Below are 23,316 nucleotides of genomic sequence, written 5' to 3' on the forward strand. Positions count from 1 at the left end.
AAAAGATTTCTGATTGATGACTACAATGGAGACACTATACCACCGCTCGCTGTCTCTAAGCTCTTGGAGAACAGTGTGGAAGGAAGATACTCCTGGGGCCTCTGAATTTCCAGAGCCCTGGGTAAGAGCAAACTGAAACCATGTAAGTAAAGTAGCAATACAGAGGTTACTCTCAGTCAATGGATACTCAGAAGCACCTGGGTTACATCACATACTTTCATCCTAGCAAGCCTGAGGCTGGTTCCCTAGCAACACTGCCCCCTTCCAATCCACCCACCCAGAACTGCATTGTCCATCCTTTCCCTCAGCCTGCTGGGACTGTTCTCTGATGGTCAGATTCTCTGAGTCTGCTGTGTGTCTCTCCCCTTACCTGTGCCTGAGAGAGGGTCTTCACTGTTCATCACACATGCTGTTAGCAAACAGCTTTGCAGGGAGAGATCGTGCTTCCAGTTACCCTTCTTCATCAGAGGTGCATTAGAACCCCAGCAGGTAGGACTTACTCTCTTTATTCTATAGATGAGGGAACTGAGGCTCTGAGAGTCTGAGTAACTTGCTTAAGGTCACACAGCTAGCAAACAAAAGAGCTAGAGCAGGACACTTAAAGGCTAAACAAATGGCCTCCTCCCAGCTGACTGCTGTCCACGTGATTACTCCCCAGGCTGCACTCTCTGCTGCACACTGGTTGCAGCACTTTGCCAAATTGTTGTTTGATCAGGTTCAGTGACACCAGGGCCTCCTGTGTCTTGCTCCAATGCTTGGGGACATGTGGCATCTTACTGCTCTACTTCCCACCCGTGATGGACATCACAGGAGGTCACAGGGTCACAGGAGAGGACAGTCGTTAAAAAGCACAAAATCCAAGAGGCCTTTTGACAACGGGAGAGTTTAGACAACCCTTCCCTCCAGACAATGACAGCTAATATGCTAAATTGACAAAAAAACAGTACACACAGTAGCTCCAAGGGCAGCTGGTGTTTCCAAAACTAATTTGAACTTTGAAACAGACAGAACTTGAGCCCAGCAGGATTCTGCCTGGCTTCCCAGGGTGGACCAAGGTGGTATCTTCCACCCAAGCTGGGAATCTTCTAAAAAAATCAGAGGCAGAGCAGATTCCCCAGAAAAGAGCACAGAGCAAGCAGGAGATGGGGCAAATTTGTTTGATTCCATTTAAAAACCTGAGAAAAGCTCCAGGAGATATCCTATCACCAGGTCAACTCCAGCAGTTGTCCGTGACACGGCTAGTTTTAGTCTGTCTGTGCACAGCAGCATGTGTCTGTGCATAAGTGTGTGTGTTTGTATATATGTTTGTGTGTGTGTGTGGTTTTATGATCACAGCATACACAACTGCTGTTTTTGCTAAGTCTAAAGCAATAAGTCATTGGCCATTTCATTTGGTTCAACCTAATGTTCTGAAAACTGGAAAATCCCACATTCATAAAAGATTATTCAGCAGCCTCCACTGCAAATGTGCTTTTCAAAACCAACAAGCAGTCCAGAGGAACGGTTTGGTTTCAGCTGACAAGCATGACAGGCAGGACCTACAGGTGGGGACCTTGCTTCCAGTTACACCTGGCTTTCCCAATGCTGGCTCAGCCACGAGCCGAGCCATCTTCCAACGGAGTTGAGGAAACCTTTGCATTCTGCTCTCAACCCCTCTTTGCTTCATTTGCTTGCAAGATTATGCTGTTCTTGGCCTCCATTTGCTCATCGTGGTTTCAGGCGCTTTGCTGGCTTCAGGACTCAGGACCCAGCCTAGGACCCCAGACCGGAAGAGCCTGTCCCCTCCTGCCTCCCACTGCACCAGCCCTTTAACCTCCCCAGTTCCTTTGCAGTTTCCCATTCCACGCCAGGACCCCAGGGAATGGTTTTTGTGCAGTCAGGAGAAAACCTCAGAAGGCAATGAGCTGCTTTCAGGGAGAAGCTGGGAGCCTGGCGCACTTGTTGGGGAAACGGGGAACAGAGACTGGCAGTCACCATCCAGCCAAGAGGCAGAGTCCATCAGAAACAAGGAGCTGCCTGGGTGGGGATGAGCCCCAAACAGAGCTGACCAGCCACCTACAGGAGTGCAAGGTCCCATCTGGCCAGACGGGCCTCACCAGCAGAAGGACTCCTCAGTAACCAAGGCTGGGCTGGCTTGGGGCAGCCCCAGGGAGGGCAGTGGAGGGGATCAGAGGCTGATTTACATGGGCATTAAAGTACTGACCACCAGTCCCCACTGCTTACAGAGCAGGTCAGTTCACCTAAACAAGGCTTTTCCGCTCGCAGTTATTTTTAACATACAGAATGCATACTGGGGTCAAAATTCATGCTTGAAAGAATTATTCATTGCATCTAAAATTCAAATGGAACCAATATCCTGTACCTCATCAGCCACCTCGGGAGGACATGGAAGTTCCATAGATTAAGGAACCAAGTAAGTGCCCGCCCATCTCCTCCATCTACCCCCTCTCCCCAGAGACCAAACTCACACAACTGTCAGCTCGTGCTTTGAGCAAAGTCAAGAGGACCCAGAATGAGAGCTGTCACCTCGGCTCCCAGTCCCCTGCCTCTGTGTCCCCTGGCCCCTCCATCCAGGCTGGACTGTGGCCCAGGCCCCAGACTAAGCCTATGGGCAGAAATAACCCAGATACTCCCTACACCTGCCCGTCATCCTTGAGAATACTGTGCATCACACTGTGTGTCACAGTCACATCTCTGGTGCCCACGCAGCCTTATTTAAGAATAACCTTTTCTTTGAACCTTGATTGCAAACAAGAGCTGAAAGTGATTTTGCAAACAATGCACGATATATGGAAAACAGAAGGAACCGCTCCCCCATCCCAACACAGGATGCAAGCCCATGACGCTGAGGCCTGCAGCCCTTCTCTATGCAAAGGGAACTCCTTTTTATAGCTGGCCTCATGCCCTGTGTTCACTTTCCCCTTCCTTTTCTCAGTCTCATTCCAGTTGTTTTTGCATTTGACACTGTCCCATTACACTCAACCTTAGTCTATAAATATTTACCTAATGCTTCCTCCATGTTCCGTCCATACTGTGTGCAGAACAATAAACAGGCCAGCCATAACCTCTGCCCTGGGGTGCTGAAGCCCGGGTGGGAGTCAGACATCACACCGGTGAGATAAGGAGTGAATTAAGTTGTCCTCTACAAAGTCTGCATAAAACTCCACCATGCATTTTGCTTTTGAGGAAATATATTCCTAGAAACACCCAGAGACTATCTCCAAAGGTTTAATTTAAAACACCATATTTTTGGTGCCTCTTACATAGCAGAACATTGAGATGAAAACAGTCAGTGTCTCTTTGTATTTCACTGCTGATTCACAGGAACTCTGGAGCTTCCTGGGATTATTACTTAATAAAGCACTTAATAAATAATAGCATGCTATGATGACTTAATAAAGCACCATGATGACGGTGGAAACAAAATACCCTTCTACCACAGGATTTTGGGTGGTTGTATAGTATTCCACTGTGTGGTTAGAACATGCATTTTTTAACCCCTTATCCCTTGTAAGAGATCAAATATTGACTTGCATAGTAACAGCAATGTACATCCATGAACGCATATCTGATTATCTCTTTAAGATAAGCTCTCCAGTAGAGCTGTTTAATAATGAGTTTTGGAGCAGTGACTAGTTAGTTATACCTAAATCCTGTGTTCTCATGCCCCTCGGCACACACTAGACTATACTCCCCAAGCTCATTTTGGGGGGTTTTTTGGGGGAATAGGGAGAGGCATGGATATAGCTCAGTGGCACAGTGCCTCCCCAAACTCATTTTTAGTTAGAATAAGCCATTCATTTCTAATCAGTGGAGCAGAGGTAAGAGTGCCTGATCCAAAGACCAACTATGCTCAGGCATGGTGGCATACCTGTAATCTCAACACTTGGGAAGGCTGAGGCAGGACGGTCCCATTTTCAGACCCAGTCTGGGCAACTTAACAACTTAGCAAGACTCTGTCTCAAAACTAAAAACACAAAAAGGGCTGGGAATGCAGCTCAGGATGAAAGTCCCAGGTTCAATCTCCAGTATTGTGAGCAGGGAAAAAAAAAAAAAAAAAAAAAAAACCTACTTCCCATGTGTGCCCCTCCAAGTTCTTCCTACTTTCAAGAGTCTTTAGAACCCCTGCGTTGAGAATGGACTCGCCGCCTGCAAAAGGAGCCCTTTGTATCTGAATCACTGTTTGGAGAAGAGCTACTGGTTTATGGATCAGAACCTGGCATTCTGCACGTTCTGCACGCCGGAAACGAGCCTTTAGCACGCCTGCCAGGAGCTCTGAAGCTGCGTCCGTCACAGCAGCTGACGTTAACTGGTCCAGCAGTCCGGCCTCGCTCCCCCACTGGTGTCCATGCCATTGGGCATCTCAGGCAGTGGAAGTGTCGAGACCCCCACACAGGTCTCCCTCCCCAGCCACCTGTGCACACGGTGCCGCCCTAGCTGGAGAGGAGTTATGGGTTTCGCACACGGAGGCCTCTGGGTACCACCGTCTGATGGCACGGGTTTGGGTCAGCAGCTTTGTCAGCCTGCAGCCGCTCCCCTAGCTCCCTCCTCCTGCAGACAGACGCGGACCAGCCCATCCCTGTGCTGCCAGTGCCATCTTGTGGCCGCTGTGGAGCATAGCAAGGCAGGGGGCGTGGCTGGCAGGCTTCCCAGGCTCCCCGACCCACCATCGGCCTTGGAGGAGCGCCCAGAGATGATGCGCAAAATCCAAGCTGCTTCTCAGAGCCCTTTTCTCTGCCTACCAAAAACAAACATCAGAAAGTGAAAAGCCAGTCCCTGCATTCCGGGTGGCACCCTGGAAATGATCTGCAGAGAGGATATCTGAAGCTCACCCTCTTATCGCATTATTAGATGCTAGGTGTGCATCATTTCAAAGTTGAAACCCCACCAAAAGCTTTAGGAGTCAAAATCATGGCCAAGCCAGCTGCCTGCACTGCCAGTGTCAGCGCGTGGGGCAGCCATCCCTGTGTGCCAACTTCCAGCAGAGAAGTAGCCCGGACCACAGTGATTACACCTTAGCTTCTCCTCCCCAGGACATGGCACCCAACACCCAATAAAGGAGAAGTTTATTTGGGCTCACGGTTTTGGTCCACTGGGTCCCAGGCAAGATGGCATTGCAGAGGGGCCTGGCGGAGGAAGAGCTGCTAGAGGGACGGCAGCCAGGAAACAGAAGTAAAGAGCCAGGGAAGGGGATAAACCCTTGGTGACCGATTTTTCCTACCAAACCTTAGTTCCTATCCAGTCTCCTTCCAAAGCCCCAGCTGTGAGCACAAGAAGCTCTTGGGCAGTATCTAGATATAAACCATAACAGGTTCCAAACGGGAACCCTGGGGCCAAACCTCCAGGGCTCCCAGAGGGTTTGTGACTTAACCTCTGTGAGTCCCATCTCTGGGACTCACCTGGGAAACAGGGACAATGGTGGCATCTCTCTCACACAGAGAAATTCCTCTGTGCGTTCCACACAGTGCCTGGCACACAGGAAACCTTCCCATCTCAGCCATTCTTGTGATGGATGGATGGATGGATGGATGGATGGATGGATGGATGGATAGATGAACAGGCAGAGGATGAGATCCAGGTTTAGGGGAAGGATTTTTTTTAATTTCTTCACTTTTTAAAATGTCTGTTATGGGCTAGGGATTTAGCTCAGCGGCATAAGTGCCTGCCTTGCAAGCAGGCAGTCCTGAGTTCGATCCCCGGTACCGATAAAAAAGAAAAAGACAAAAAATAAAATAAGATAAAATGTCTGTTATACGCATTTGTAGCTCACAACGATTCACTGTGAGGAGCTGGTACTTGTACATAACACATCTTATTTCCTTCACTTCTCCTTTCCCTTCTCCCTCTCCCTCTCTCTGTTGCTTGGTCTCCTTCTAGAGGAAGAATTTTTAGATGTAGATGTTACTCTTTTATTTAAAAAAAAAAATAGTTCATGAAAAGTGAAGGAAGAGGAAACCTGCAATAAGCCCATGCCTTTACTCAGGCCATTCTCTTACCTGGAAATCCTTCCTACTTTTTGCATCAATAATTCCTTGAGAGGGGGACATGGTGACGCATCCCTGTAATCCCAACTTCTTGGGAGGCTGAGGCAAGAGGATCACAAGTTTGAGCCCAGCCCATCCCAAGTAATTTGGTAAGATTCTATCTCAAAATAAGGTCACTCATCAGTGCTCAGTACCCACGTGTGACGCAGGGTTCCCCCCATTCACAAGTGAAGTGTGGACTTGCCAAAATTCCGTCAGAACCGGGAGGCAAGTAGTTGGGCCCATTCCCACTGTGAATGGTACATGTGATGGCTGGCGCAGAGCTGACCACCAGGGCCAGTGTGGCATCCAGCTCCCCAGTCTCCTCCTCCAGGACTTGGAGAATAGGTAGAGAGTCTTTCAAATCAGAGAGAGGAAGCTCTGAGAACAGTCACAGGAATGGAAAGGAATGTGTTCTCCACTGTCGTTGGGAGGCAGCACCGAGAGATGGAGATAAAAGCCAAGTCCAGCTCTTCTCAAGAATCCCACAGCCCTTTGAGTAAAAAGTACAAACAAGCAAACTACTAATTCTAGGAACTCAGCTGCATGACAGCCCAGCCGTTTGCACAGTCTCAGCAACAGCAGCCTCATACACTTGGAGTTCATTAAACAATTGTTCTACCTTATAAGAAACTTGTCAGGGTGATGTAATGGTCCATTAGACAGGTTGATGTAATAGACTCTGCCCCCAAAATATAAGCGCCTGATGAAACAGTCTCAAAAGGACCCCCAAACTCAATGAGACCCACAAGTAATCTAGGTGCCTTTGGATCCCAGAGTAAGAACCCATAGTGAAGAAAGACCTTGAGTTTTTCATTAAAAAGTCCAAGATTCAAATCTTAGCTTGTTCTGTGATCATGGTCCAGTTTCCAAACATCTGCGCCTCCTCTTCCTCATCTGGGAAATGCAGATAATACGGGCTGGCCTGTGAGACCCACATGGGATTACAGGAGATATGAAGATGCCACAGGGTTTGCAGCCTGTCCCAGCAGCTAACGTACACGGCACTAAAGCCCAAACCCTGTCCCAGACACTTCATCTGCACTGTCTCAGCCACCATCAGAGCCATGTTTATGGAGAAGGAAGCTGAGACAGAGAGCTAAGGATTTGCCCAGGCTGGCCAAGCTTCTAAACAGCACAATCTGAGAGCAGACTCCAGTTGAATCTCAACTTACTGTGTTCCAGAAGTGTGCTTTAAAAAAAAAAAAAAAAACTAAAATCAAAGAAAGACAAATAGAAAGAGACAAACAGATTTTGGTGAAAAGTGAGTCAATCCAAAGGTATCTTTGCAAAGCTCCTCATTTTGCCCTTTTATAAGGACGGGGCAGAAAGGCATCCAGGGCCCTGGGGTAGCAGATGCTCTAGATTCTAGAAGGTCAGTCTCACTCAGGTTCCGCCCTGCTTCAAAGACTCTTAGCCATTATGCATGAGGCCACTGCCCTAAGACACCTCTCACAGATCATTCTGTTCATAGAGTCCTTATAACCACTAGCCCTATTTTGCAAAGAAACAAACATGTTGTACAAAAAAAAAAAAAAAAGAAGAAGAAGAGGAATCAAACAAACAAACATGTTAAGACTCCCTCGCACAACCATGAGCTACACAGGAACAGAGCTGGCAGAAACCCTAGATGGCCCTGAGGCCAAAGTTCTCATCTGCTGCCCCAAACTACTGCCCACCACAAGGCCTCCTGGACAGCATTAGTATAAAATAATGGTTAGGACCGGAAGCTTTGGGGTCAAATGCACACAACAACAGGGGAATGTGAGGAAGGATTTTTAACCTGCCCAGTCCACGTGCTGCACATGGGATCTGACTCCTGCCAGTGTGAGCCATTCGGGTGGGCTGGGGCTCATCAGAAAAGCTGTCCCGAGGTGGAACAGAGAAGCAGAGGGAGGGAGTTGGTGAATGGGAGAGCAGAGGGTTGGCAGACAAGGCTGGCAGCAGCTTAATGAGAAAATCAGAGACCTGTCTTGTACTCGAGGTGGAAAATAGCAACCCATTTTGATTCCTGGCGCTCCTGAAAAACTCGCTACCCATCCGTCTGCAACTCAGCACCCAGTGCACGGCACAGACATCAGTAAGACACAGAACAACCCTGCAGGGTCCCTCCGGGGTCTGAGTTCGGCCTCAGGGTCAGCAGTGGCAAGTCAGTGGGGTAGGTCAGAGATGCTCTGACGGACAGGGCCATAGCACAGCTGGCACCTTCTAGAGATGTGGCCTTGGCCCAAATGATGACTCCTACACTTGCACACAGTGGGATTACCCAAGGCGCTTTTTAAAAACGCCAACCCTCTTGGGGGATAGGTCCAGGAAAATTTCTATGTCAAGAACTTGCCAAATGGTTCCAACAAGCAGCCAGACATTGGAGAATCTATCATTAATCCTTCCCCATCCCATCCCATCTAGGATGGCCTCTTAGATCCCTGCTACTCCAGCTATGGTCCACACGGCCTTTGGGCCAGCGTCTCCTAGGAGCTTGTTAGAAACGCAGAATCACAACTGCCAGCCACGTCCCTGTGAATATGAACCTGCATTTCATCTGCATGATGAAGTTTGAGAGATACCAGTTTGCATCTTACCTTTTTCTACTCACCCAGCACTGCTATCCATCTAGATAACCAGTGACTATTCAACCCTCCAATTTGCTTAGCCTGGTCAGCAACCAAGATGTAACCCAGGAGTTCCCAGTTCTACCAGGCCTCAGAAGCACCTGGACAGCTTGGAAATACAGGCCTGGGACCCAAGAATGTTTAACAAGGCAACAAGGGATTGTGAGTGGAAAAACTGATATCAAAGAAAGCTCATAGCACTTGGGAACAGATGGATTATGCCCAAAATTTCAACCCTGTCCCTTGCCATGTGTGTGAATTTACAGGAGTCCCAAACTTCCCTGAACCTGTTTCCTCATCTACAAAAGTCAGGTAAAGCTGTCTCACTTAGTGATGTCGTGGTTTGAATTGTGTCTCCAAAAGATAGGTTGAAGCCTTAGTCCCCGGAACTAGAAAATGTAACCTAAACAGGAAGTAATATGATTGCAGATGTAGTTAAAATGACACCACTGGAGCTGGTGGGCCCTTAATCCTGTAAGAAAACACAGACCTGTGAAGGGAGTGTGCTCTGTGACAAAGGAGGAAGGGGCTGAAACGCTATCTCTGCGGGGTGATAAACAAAGTAACCGGCCACACCATAGGCAGCCAGGCAACAGCTCTCAAACCACAGTAGCGTGATCAAAACCTGACTCTGCCACCTGTACCAGGAAAGACAGTGGCAGTAACAGCACCCCAAGTGGCCTCAGCAATGGTCAGCAGTCCGTCCGGGAGGAGTCTTGGTCCTGCTGTTACCCACACCCCAAAGAAGAGACACAAAGGCCGAATCACAGAACTGGCAAGGCTTAAAGACTAAAATCTTAAAAGAGTGTTGAGTGAGGCTAACTGAATTAGATGAAAGAGCAGAGAGAGGCAGAATCAAGGCTCTTTGAATATGAATGAGGAAGAAGCCTGAGCTGTTCCGTGCAGAGAAAAAGGCCTCAGAAGTCACACCCGCCCCACCCAGCCCCACCACTGGGAGGTCTTTTGAGTTCACCCTGAGTCTTTTAACAGACAGAGAAACTGGGGCCCAGTGACAAACAGGATCTGTGACTTCCGACTCCCAGCCAGTTCTCTTTCCACTCCCTAGAGTTCCTGGGAAGATGTCTTATGTATTTGTCTCTACACGGTTATGGAGCCTGTGGCTCCATAGGCTGGACTGATGGTGAATGGTTCTCTCCAGCTGCAAATCTACGAGAGCATGAAGGAAACACTTGCAAGAATCCCGCACAAAGGATAATGCCTCCATCAGCAATACAAAGAGGAAAAACTTTGTTTTCTCACTGAAAAATAATCAGACTCAGAAACCCCACAGGGCAGCAGCCCTGGACTCCTCAGCTAAGCTCACCTGTTGACCTTGCCCCTGCCTCTTTACTGCATAGGCAGTAAAACCATGGGCTCCCCCTGCCCTAGATTATGTCCTGACCCTTTGTCGCAGGCTGAAATATTTGTGTCCTCCCACATAGCTCATACGTGAAACCTTCACTCACAGTTTGCTTGTATTAGGGGGTGCAGCCTCTGGGAGATCATTAGGTTTAGGTGAGATCTTGATGTATCTCATCTAAAGAGACTAGAACCCTCTCATTGCCAAATAAAGACCCAACAAGATGTCCATCTGCAAAGCAAGAGGACCAGACATGCTCTTCCCCTTCTTTTTGAGAAACCTTCCTTGCAGACGCCAGCTTTACACAATCTGCAAAGAGCAGGTTGATTCTGTTCTCCCAGCTCTTCCTTCCTGTCCTACAGGCGGGGCTGCAGTTACTACTGCTGCCCTGTGGGACTTCGAACTCCTAGAGGACAGGCAGTAGTTCTCATCATCTGATTGCCCAGCCTCCAAGACAGCAGATACAAAACCTGGGCTGCAGTCACTGGAGCTGCTGCCTCGAGCCCAGAGCCCAGAGCCTCCGCTAGAGCAGGATGGCAGTGTTCCCTCTCCTCCCGACAGTGGAATTAAGGGCAAGGCTCTGGAAATCACCATTGCTCACACACTACGGTCAGGACACTCCCAAAAGATGGCACAGAGAGTGCACTGCATTCGGACTGTGTCCCAAGGAAGCGGAAACTGAGTCCTGGTGTCCCTGGTCACAGTGAACCCAATTCCTGGCAGGTTCTAGGACAGAGCCTGGGTGGAGCCCAAGAAGCAGAGCCATTGCCCCTGGAGATAAGGGGGTAGAAAGAGGACTTCTGCAGACTCACTGAGTCTTTAGGTCTTCACGCAGTAGCTGTGATGCCCCAGCCCCAAGGGCAGGAGAGGAGGTAAAAGAGAACGGAACAAACTGCTTCATGATGCCATCGCTGAGCAGACAGTTGAGACCGTGGTGATTCATCCTAACCGCATTAACAAGCTCCAGTCGCCATGTTTCCTGGCTCTTCAGGAAGTAATTATTAAGGCTGGCGACTGGAGACAGAGGATTGAAGGGTCTTCTAAAAACGCAGGGCACATGCTTGTACCCAGGCCAGTTAAAACGTGATCTTTGGATGTAAACCCTGGGCATTCAAATTTCTCAAAGCATCCAGGTGCTTCTATAGCTCAGGCACAGTTGGAAAATGCTGGCCGACATGCAGAGCTGGGAAAAGTCAGGCAAAGTACCCAAGTGACAGTCACCCAGCCTGACGTCTGCTCCTGTCCATCCCTGGGCTAAGTGACGACAGTAGGAGTCATTCCTGGGTTCATGAAGTTCACGGTCCACTTCCAGAGGTCCCAGGCCCTGACAGCAAGGTATGGTGGCAAGGACTGGGGTTACCATTTAGGACAGGGCCTGGGAACTCAGGAACTCATCCACAGGAACAAATTAAAAGTAAGGAGACTATTAATGGAGGCTGACCAAATTTTCATCTTTCCAGAAGAAAGGAACATAGGATTTTTCTATTTTTGAAAAACAACTTCTGCTGACCACTGACACCAATTCCTCAACTGAATGTCAATTTAATTATTCTTTTTTTTTTTTTTTTGTCTTTTTTTGTTTTTTATCGGTACCAGGGATCGAACTCACGACTGCCTGCTTGGAAGGCAAGCGCTTATGCTTGCTGAGCTAAATCCCCAGTCCTCATTTTAATTATTCTGTATGGAACGAAAACCTGAAGATGGACAAAGCCTGTCTCATCTTCACCTGTACCTCACAGCCAGGAAGAACACTTCAGAATGAGATGGTGATGATGATGATCGTGATGATGGAATTGTGGTGATAACAGCAGATGTTTCTTAAACACTGATTTGCTGCCTCTTACTGTCCTGATCTCCCTGAATTCTCACAGCAACTCCAGGAGGTCCTTGTATCAGCCAGGATTTATACAAGAAACCAAAACAGACTCTGGATCTTTTAAGAAGGAAGGATAGCAGCACAACTTGTAATAGCTAAATCTTGAAAAGAACCAAGATGCCCATCAACCACAGAGTGGATGAAAAAGATGTGGTATTTTTAAATAATGGAATACTACTCAGCTATAAAAAGGGTGATCTTGAGACCTTGATAGGCAAATGGAGACAACTTGAAGCTATCTTCATAAGTGAAACAAACAAGAATCATATTTATAAAGCCAGGCGTGGTGGCTCACACCTGTAATCCCAGCACTCAGACTGAGGCAGGAGGATCGTTGCAAGTTTGAGACCAGCCTAGGCTACAAAGTGAGCTCAAGGCCAGCCTAAACTGCACAGCAAGACCCTGTCTCAAAAAAAAAAAAAGAATCATATTCATAAATATCACATTGTGTCTCTAGTATAAAAAGTAACAAGAAAAGTAGGAACAATAAAACCCAAAATGTGTAATTGCTAGTAAAAAAGAAAGGAATAGAAAGTGCTCTAAAGGATATAACTGCACGTATGTTTAAGTGTGTAGGATTGGTAATCATATTACTAAGTTTTTGCTGGATAGTTGAACAGAACTGTTTGCAGTCTCGCTGTTTGAATGTTCACTTTGTATGCTTCACTTTTGTAACTTGAACAACTATTTGTAAGAGGACAATATGTAATTATCAGCTAGTGATTTCTTACTGTTTATTTTTTTGAAATTATTGCTATTTTGTTTTTTCTTTAAATAAAAAAAAGAAGGAAGAAATTTAATGAAGGGGAAAAATGAACACACGTACTACACAATCATTGGAAGAGCTGAAGGAATAGGCTCCGGTCTAAGAGCCAAGATTGGTTTTCAGAATAATAAGAACTGGTCAAATTTTGGAGACGCCATCCCTCGTGCTAAGCCTAGAACTACTGTGTCTATAACAAGCCCATGGCTGTGAGCTGGAGACTGGAATCCAGGATAAAGAAACCTCCACCTCCGCTGCCCCATCCCTCAGGAGGCCAGGGACTGGACATGTTATAGGGTTGGGAGGAGAACAACTAGAATCCAGACCTGGAATTTATAATATTATTTTATAATGGTCACCCAGAGTTAACACAAGAAAGTGTAGAAAATCTGTCCACAATACTAAAGACCTGGAATATCAGCTAAAGGCCTGGATCCCACAGCAATGTCCTGCACAAGTCCAGATGAAAACCTAGAGCTCATGACAATGCCTCCCATGAGTCCAGCTGGAGGTCCAGAGCTCACAAGAAGGATTCACGCCAGTCTCTTTTACAGATCTGCAGTGGGAAGGTCCAAAGGACAGCGGTAGAAGCTAGAAAGTCTATGCCAGCGGGGTGAAGGAGCTATGCTGGTACGTTGATGGTTCTACGCTGGAGCCAAGAAGTCACAACAGAGACCAGGGCTGTCCTGAAAAGCACCACAGCCATCCTCAGGGACATGGAGGCCCTGAGCTCCTCCGATGATAAGAACAGTCGAGTATATGCCAGGAAGCCTGCGTGATAAGTTTGGAGATTAAATGGTGCACATCTTCTCCTCTGAAGCAATGCTCGATGTAAGGACCAGAGCCCCCCCAAAGTGAACCACGGCCACTCTCACCAACAAGGTCCTGGGCTCCTCTGATGACTATGGTCAAACTGACACTGGGGAAGCTAGTCACGATGAGCTCTGCCAGGGGAACCAATGGCTCAAAACAGCAACACTTAGAGAAACCCACAATGCCTCCCTCCTCTTCTCCATATCTCTATTTATACTAGCAAATTTCCTCAGGTCGGCCATCTACACTCAGCACCGTGGTGATTTAATTCCACTGGCATTAAGTTGACCACTAGTTTTTAATCCATGATAGGAGCCGACACAAAATCCTGCTACAAACCTTCAGCCACTCTGTTGTCTGCCAGGAGAAAGGCCAGGAAGGAGCTATGCTCCTGCCTCACTTCAGCCTTCATGATCCTGGACAAGGGTCTGATTAGCAAACCTCCAGGCATCCTGAACCGTATCTACACAGTCCTTGGGAAAATGTAGACTTTCGCTTTCCAGGACAGCATCTTGGAAGGAGAATGGTAGGGAGATTGGCAAGGGAACCCAACCCACAGGAACTACTGGTATTATTTCTAGATTACCGGTAAGTACAGGAACTGAGGTGAGGAAATGGTAAGTAATTTGCCTCAGGTAGCAGCAATTTAGCAAGGAAACCAAGATCTCAACCTCGGGAGTCTATGGTTAGAGTCCTCCCTCTTAAAATGATCCCTTTCAAGGAAAGGCAGTTTATAGGCTTGGGTAGCATATCATAAAAGAAATATTTTTTCCTAATGATAGAAAATTATAACAAAATTTTATTTTTTGATTTTACAGTATCAAAAAATTGTCAATATAAGGCTCTAAATTCAGCCAAGTGACTTGAGAGTTCAAATATTTAACAACTTTTTTAAATGGCCATTGTATAAAATCCAGCTTCACATCTTGATAGAAAGAGAAGGATGAAACAATGTTACCTCGATTCAGCTCAGGATATCCTGGGAAAACAGAGAAGGCCTGGAACTCCTGGAGTGTGAGCTGCCTTCTTACAGGGCTGTAAAGGAAAGTGGGTGGGTAGAAAGCTGAAGAGCCACTGGGAAAAAACAGAGGAAAAGCACCTGTGATTTGACCTGGAGTCCTCAGACAGACGACAAAAGCACAGTCAACAAAAACAAAAACAGACAAAGGATAAAACAATTAACAGAGTGAGCCCACCTATTGGAGGAAACTTTTGCAACTTTTATATTGGCTAAAGGGCTGAGATACAAATATGTAAGAAACTCAAGCTATTCAATAGCAAGAAAACAACTATCTGTTTAAGAATGGACAAAGGACTTCCAGGGGAACATAGCGGATAGATAGCAGCAGCTTCGGATAGATAGCAGCAGCTTCGGAGGCTCTCTGAGAAACCACACATAAAATCCAGGAATGGTGCCGGGTGAGAAGTCCTAAGCAAGGGGAGTTATACCCTACCGACCCAGGAACGAACTAAACTAAGAGAAGCCAACTGGAAACGCAATCCTGATGTTATAACAGGAACAGATAAGGGCTCAGCGCGGAAGCTGGAGCCCGTGCCACTGGAAGCCATGACTTGAATTTCCTGCAGCTGCTCCTGCGCCCCAATCAGCACGGCAGGAAGAGAAGCACGAAAGCTCTGAGAGTGGGAAGTGGTGAATGGAGTTGAGAGCAGGACTGGCCGGGAGCCCTGCATCGACCTGTGGTGAGTGAGCAGATCAGAGACCCTTCCACAGAGTAGGAGGCTTCAGCAAAGGACATACAGGGACCGGGCAGACTAGCCGGAACAGGACACTGCAGTGTTGGGGCTGGGGATTTAGCTCAGTGGCTTAAGTGCCTGCCTGACAAATGCAAGGTCATGAGTTCAATCCCCAGTACCAAAAAAAAAAGAAAGAAAGAAAGAAAGAAAGAAAGAAAGAAAGAAAGAAAGAAAGGACACTGCAGTGTCCTTAGTTGAATATTCCCCTCTCAAGCGGGATTGGTGGGGAGTGCCTGGCCTGGGTGACGCCGCGGACTTAAGACCCAGGAGGCTAGCCCAAACCAGGTCCCAGCACCTGGCGGGGCACCCTAGCAGTGAAGCCTTCGGTAGGTTGACCTGGAGGGGCGGGCCCAGCAGAGGCTGCCCAGGTCTGTGTCTCCCTAGTACACTGCAGTGGGTGGGAACACCTAGCCAGCGCAATTCAAACAAACTATAATCAACAAAGAAAGAAACTGGACCTCCTATATACACTTGTATGGCAGGAACAAAAAATTTGGGAAGAGGGAGCAACAAGAAAGGATCCTCGGCCCCCAATCCTGAGAAACATGCAATAGCAGACACGGCACCAATAGACATAAAGCGATATCTCCAGAGCCTCATAGACAAGTTTAGGAATGAAGTTATTCATGACCTAAAGCAAGATATAAGTAGAATAGTTAGAGAAATGCTAAGCACCACCCAAGAAAAAAACAGATGGTGGAATGGAAGAACAGAAAAAAAAGGGAGAATTGTTTGATGGAGAAAATAGAGAAAACATAGAATATGTGAAGCAGATTCAAAGAGATTACCAGGAAACTAAAAACTCTATTGAAAGCTGGCATAACAGCTTGAAAGAAACTAAGAATAGATTATCTGAACTGGAGGGCAGATTCATAATATGGGAGCGAGAAATGAAAAACTTCTTAAAAATAACAAAAAAACAAACAGCAATAATACAAAGGCTAGAAGATGATAAGAGGATCTATAACTTAAGAATTAAGAACAAAAAAGAAGAAGTAGAGACTCAAACAAATGAACTACAAAAGCTATTCACAGAAATAATCCAGGAGAATTTTCCTAATTTAGCAAAAGGTAAAGATACTCAGATGTATGAGGCATACAGGACCCCAGCCACCTAAACCCAAACAGAGCTATACCCAGGCATATAATAATCAAAATTCCAGAAATCCAATACAAGAACAGAATATTAAAAGCCATCAGACACAGGAAACAGATCACTTACAAGGGAACACCTATCAGAATTACAGCAGACTTTTCAGCACAAACCATCAAATCATGAAGAGCGTGGGGGAAAATAATTCAAGCTTTGAAAGATAATAACCTCCAGCCAAGATTGATATATCCTGCACAACTGTCCCTGGAAATTGATGGAAAAACAAGGTGCTTCCAGGATAAAGAGGAACTAGGGGAATTTGCAACCACCAATTCAACTCTACAGAGAATACTGCAGGATAGTCTAAAAAAGGAAAATACCAAGATTCCAGAAATAATGGCAGAGAGGCCACAATGAATGGAGCAGAAAGTGAAATGAAGAAGACAAACTGACAACAAATGACAGAAAAAGAGCTCAACAGAAATTAGAGAAGATCGGATGGTAGGAACAGCTATTTTGGAGAAAGCAAGACATCATAATAGCTAGTGCTGATTTAGTATCATCTTGTTTTGTTGTATTCTTCTTGAATACATATTCTTCTTTAATACATGTATTCTTCTTGAATACATGAATACATCAAGCTTGTATTCTTCTGTCTGCATCGGTCTTAACAGGTTATATCTTATTGGATTTTATTATATATGATAATATAAGCAAAAACTTTTATAGACAAGGAGATTATACAGAAACCACTGTTCATTTTCTGTTAGCTGGTTCTAAATACCCTGTAATAATGTCATTCTCTTGACTGGTTTTACAGTGTCTTGATATGTTTGGTGCTACAGTATACGAAGTTATATTCAAAGATTTCAAGGAAAGAGTCACTATGGTAACTACTTTTATGTCAGGATATCTTGAGGTGAAACACTATTTTGCTTAAATGGTTATGTTTTGACCTGTGCTGTTCTGTTGTTATGCCCTCTTTTATCTCAATCCCCTTCTTTTTTTTTTAAAATTATTGACTTCTTTATTTTTATCTTTTCAATTAATGGAAAAATAAAAAATAGCAGGATACATTATAGTAACCTACTTTGATTTCCTATTAACTTGATTTGAAACCCTATACTGCCCTCACCATCTTGTTTTGACTGATTTTCCTCTATTCTGCTTTGCTTGATAGTACCAAGTTTGAAAGTATAGGTAACAACTGTGAAGACAATAAGATTCATTATGATGCCCATTCTGGTTGACTGTTATCTTCTTTTAAAGTCCTGTAATGTCTCCAATGTTTTGGTTGTATTCTTTACTGTTTTGTTCAATTTTATTATAACTGATGATACAGGCAACTCTTCTTAAGATAGCAAGAGGCAGTATGGTAACCACTGTTGATCACCTTGTATTTTGTTTTTATATTATCTATTATGTCCATCCTTTTGATTTGACTGACTCTGTTCTGATATGTTGCATTTGGTTTTACTCTCTTCAAAAAAAGTAATAAGAACTGTGGAAGTAATAAAACCCAAAATGTGTAATTGTCATTGTACAAAAGAAAAGAAAAGAAGGTGCTCTAAAGGTTATAACTGCATATATGTTTGAGTGTGTAAGATGGATAACCATATTACTGAGTTTTTTTGGATCACTGAACAAAACTGTTTGCACTCTCACTGTTTGAAAGTCCACTTTATATGCTTTAATTTTGTAACTTGAACAACTATTTCTAAGATGAGAATATGTAATCTATTAACTATTGATTTCTTACTGTTTATTTTTTAAATTTTATATTACTTGTACCCTTTTTATTTTTTTCTTTTTCTCCTTAAATAAAAAATAATAATAATTAGGAAAAAAAAAAGAATGGACAAAGGACCTGAACACACATTTCTCAACAGAAGACAGGTGAGTGGCCAACAGAGACACGAAAAAATCCTCCAGGTCACTCACCAGGGAGAGAAGTGCGCTGTGGAATAGGGATTACCAGGGGCTCAAGGAAGGAGAGGGGTAGACCGAGGAAGGGGAAAAGTTGATCAAAGCTGAAAACTTCTGTTCAATAGGAAGAATAAGCTCTACTCTTCTGTAGCACAGCCTGGTAACTATGGTGCATATTAATGTGTCACATATATTTCAAAATTGCTGAAAAAGTAGACTTTGGGGAGTTTTTTAATATTAGAAATTGAACTCAGGATCTTGTACTTGCCAGGCAAGTGCTTATGCAGCTGAGCTATATCCCCAGACCTAAGAAAGTAGATTATAAAAATTCTTACCACAGTTGGATGTGGTGGCTCATGTCTGTAATCCCAGCACTCGGGAGTGAGGCTGAGGCAGAAGGATTGCTGGGAGTTGGAGACCAGCCTGGACTATAAAGTGAATTCAAGGCCAGCCTGAACTGTATGCTGAAACCTTGTCTCAAAAAGACAAAAAAAAAGTTCTTACCACAAAGAAATTAGTGAAGTGATAGATATGCTAATTGACTTGATCATTCCTACAATAAAATCATGGGTCAAAATGCCATATTATACTTCATAAATATGTTTAATTATTATTTACCAATTAAAAATTTAAGTTGGCACAGTGGTACATGCCTGAAGTCCCCTACTCAGGGGGTTGAGACAGGAGTATTACTTAAGCTCAACAACTAGATACCATCCTGGGCAACACTGAGACCCTCATGTCAATCAAAAAAACAAAAAAAAATGTTTTTAATAAGATCTAGGAATGTAGCTCAGAGGTACACCACAAGCATGTCATGCATAAGGTCCTGGGATCCATCCTCGTTACTGAGAAATAAATAAATATAAGTGGGTTGATCCTAGAAGATTCTAGAAAAAAGAGAGGAAAAGCAAAATGAGTGGGCTCCCGGAGAGGGTTTGACAAGTTTCCTATTCCAAAGTCACCTGTCAGTCAGGAAGGGGAATCCGGAAGAGCTGATAGGACGAGCTGTGGTCCCCAAACCCAAACCCCAGGGCACAGAGCCAGAGGCCTGCCCTGTGCGAAGTCAGAGCCAGTCACCACCAGCCATCACCCTTGAGTGCTGCTGTCCTTGCATCAACTTAACAAAATTGACCTCTGTTCAGGGAGAGTCTAAAAACCCAAGCAGCAGAAGTCTGAGTTTCCTTCACCTCTCTCTCCAACACAGAGAAGAAGAAAACACAGTAGAGGAAGAAAGAAAAATCATACGTTCTATCAAGGTTTAACATTAGCTGAATTTTCATTTTTCTTTTAACTCCTTTTGCTTTTCCATGACTCCAGAAAAGCATGGGTGATTTACAAGGGTTCTTACTCAAGTATCATAATCTTTACTAATTCAGGGCCATGGCATGAGTGAAGTTATAGACAGATGGTTGGAGAAATGAATGGATTAATTAATAAAGGAATGAGCTGGTAGATAAATAGTGCTGTACGGAGAAAGACCTGGAAATAAACTTTAAACACTCGACCAGCAAGGCCAGAGCCAGAACAAACGCTGCCGGCAAAGAGGAAGTGGCTTCAGGACTCCCCCAGGGGTGCACCAAAGACCATCCCAACTGCTAATGGCAACAGAAAAACAACAAAAACAGAATTCGCCCGAGCTCAAAAGGGCAAACAGAATATTGTGAAGCTCAGTAATTGGAAACAGAGGAGAAAACAAAATGAAAGAGACTTAGGAAAAACCTTAACACCTCTATCTACGCCAGGTTCAAGGTAAAGTGCAAACCAATCAAAGAGGAGCCCTCAGCTGCAACCAAACCTGCTAAGGTCGCCGAGTCCCTCCCCTGGCCCCGCAGACAAAGAGCTGACCCTGATCTTCCTTCCCGTGAAGCAAAGACTCACCGTGACTTGGATCCCTAGGCTTGACCTCTGCGCCTGACAGAAACACTCAGAAATTAAACGGTGGCTTTGCAGCTTCCTTTTTCTTCCCTTGTCCAGCTGAGCCTCTCTGAAGGGGAGGCTGAGCTGCACCTGTCCTACATTCCTGTGTGTCCCCTCCCCAGGAAAAGTGGCCCCCAGAGCCCCGATATCTCCAGAGCTCAGGCTAACGAGTTAGAACCAAGACTACTGCTCTTTCTGCAGGTGGAAAGCGGTCAGTACCAGTGGGGTGACAGGGAGGTGGCATGGGATATGGGGGAGCACCCGCACATCTTCGGGTTTGCATTTCTACACTGCAAGCTGGCAAATTTGCATCCCGCACAGAGTAAGTTACCTCTCTTCTCTGAATTTCCATTTCTTCACCTACAAAAAAGAAGAGTAAAGCCCGTATCCAGATGTTGTTTCAGGGTTAAAGATTATGCACAGAAAGGCCAGTCCCACAATCAGGGCTAGTTTACAGCGCTCACAGCTGGGGCTACTGACTCCACACATAGGCTCTGCACCTCTCTTTCCCCCAAGCAGGAAGGCAGCTGCAGACCCAGTCTGCAGGCTCAGCACGAGCCCTCTGCTGCGGTTCCCACCCTCACCAAGTGTTCGCTGAGCACCTGCTAACTCAGGTCCCTTCGGGAAAAGACACATCCCGCCTGGCTCATGCTGTCTGTCTCCTAGAGACCAGAGCCTGCTCCAAGCCCTTTTGGTAACAGATGCTCTGTTACCCCGAGACAGATCTCCACCCCAGCTAAATCCTATCCATCTCCCAGGCTAGGGTCGGCGATGATGGACTGTGCCCATTTCAGCCCTGCTCCTCCCAGCCCCACCCCTGCCGCAGGCTGCCTGCCAGAGGTTGCCAGACGATGCCTACCGGGCTGCCAAATCTTCCTCCATCTGCCAAGTGCAGTTTAATGGAATAGAAGCCATTGGTAGAATCACACTGCCCTACACATCTACCATGTGACCTTGGGCAAGTTTCCTGACCCTTCCGAACCTCATCTATGAAATGAGGAGACTGCCAACTTCGGGGGACAGCGGAGGGAATGCAAAGCAGGTCGCATGGGGAGCCTAGCATGGTGCCTGGCGGCTCACCAGCTTTCCCTAGAGGCCCATCCCTCCTTGCCTCCTCCCAACCCAGATGGCCTGAATCTGAATCCAGAGACATGACAGTGGCCATTAAAACAAATTTGTCATTTGATGCTATAGCCAGGTGGCACACGACAGCCATTAGTTTTCCACATGAAAAATGGCTCCGCTAATTGAAAAACATCAAAGGGATTGAGGTTTACACAAATGTTCAGCTCTGTTTATTTTTTCTAATTTACTTTTCAGCAGTCAGTAAGAAGTTAATGAGCTCTCGGTTACGGCTTCCTCCCTATTTATAGATACCAGCGCCTGCAGCATTCTAGATGGAGGTACTGAGGGCATTCGGCAGGGGCTACATGGCCAGCGGGGAACACTTAAGACAGCCAGGTGAATTCCAGACAGGAAGACTGCTCCAAAAAAATTCAGTCCCCACTCTTCATTCAGATGACACCTCGGCTGGTGCCGTATGTCAGCTAGATTCTGTTTCCTTCTTCCAGGGACAGATTACTCTACCTGGAAGATCTTTCCATCACGTCCTTTAGTATAAAATGAAAACAGGTAATACTTACTGACCAGTTATGCAGCTCTAAGCACCATGCTGTGTGCTTTCCGTGGATTATGTTCTTCCGTGTCAGTTACAATACTATGAAGAAAGTGTCATTATTAACCCCGTCTCCAGATGAGGGACCTGAGCTGTAGGGGGACATTAAAACTTGGAGACCCCCTCGTCCCTAGGCCCAGAACCCTCGCTTTTATCATTATATCCACACAGCCATCCCCTCTTTGCAATAAGCAGAGTGAGTCCTGCCCACTCAATGCAGACAGAGGCAAGAGGAGGAAGAGCTCTGGAGGAGCAAAAGACAGGAGACCAGAAGTCAAGTTGCCATCTCCCTTGAGTCCTCATGACCATGAGCAAACCCCTCATCCTCTCAACTCTAAGTTTAGAAGTCTAGGGTATGAAGGGAGCTAGAATGCTAGCATCTACCCTTCTTCTCTCCACCTGACCAACCAATAGAAATGCACAAGAAAAATTAGAATATGAAACTTGCCAGTATCCCCCAGCCAGAGCTGAAATGGAAAAATTGGGCAGAAGCTGAAGTGGAGGTCTCCTACTGTATCCCCAAATCGAGACCACAGAACCCACAGGAACATGAGGATGCCACACTTGCTTAGGGATGGCATGAGGACAGGGTTCTTCAAGTCCTGGGGTGAACAAGACAGAAAGATAGAGTGGGCCCTCTTTTCTGCTGCTGTGGTACCAGGAATCCTGCAGTGCCAGTCAGCTTTCCATTACTGTGACAAAATGCCTGAGATACTCAACTTATCAAAAGGAAAGGCTTGCAACTTGAGACCATACGCCCAAATGAAATACATCAGGCATGCATGTGTAAACATCATATTGGCTCACTAGTGTGAGAAGCTGAAAAAAACCATATATATATATATGTTGAGATAGTCAATTTTAAAAAAGGAAAGGCTTATTTCGGCTTACAGCTTCAGTCCAGTGGGCTGCCTATTGTCTACTGGCACAGTACATCATAGGAAAACACCTGGCAGAGGATGCTGCCCACCGCATGGCAGCTGGGAAGCAGAGGGAGAAAAAAAGGGACCAGCATCCCAATAGCCCCTTCAAGGCCATGCTTCCAATGACCTAACTTTCTCCCATGAGTCCCACCTCCCACAGGTTCTTCCACTCCCAATAGTGCCAGGGGCTGGGGATCAAGCCTTCAACACTTAGGCCTTTGGGGACATCCAAAAAAGCACCTACCCTCCAGGGAAACACAACCAAACCAGTCCTCCAACAAGGAGAAAGAAGTAAGAAGCCGAGAGAAGAGACAGCTGCTACACTGCAGCACCTTGCAGAGCAGGAGATGCGAGAGCAAAAGGTGGGACCTGGAAAGAGGTGGAGAAAGAGTCCCCTCAAATTCTTCTTCCCCAGAAAAACGAGAGCCTGGACCCCTGAGACACGAGGCGACATAGATGGACTAGAGCAGCAGCTATAGGGATTGAAAGCAAATGAATTCAGAAGTGTGCTCATCCCTGACTAGAGTTAGAGGTGCAGTGGGGGAGAGGTTGTTTGGGGAAACTGAAGATCCTCCCC

Source organism: Cavia porcellus, unplaced genomic scaffold (assembly GCF_034190915.1).
Source record: "Cavia porcellus strain 051 isolate PalLab524CR breed Dunkin Hartley unplaced genomic scaffold, mCavPor4.1 scaffold_6, whole genome shotgun sequence".
Taxonomy (NCBI): Eukaryota; Metazoa; Chordata; class Mammalia; order Rodentia; family Caviidae; genus Cavia; species Cavia porcellus.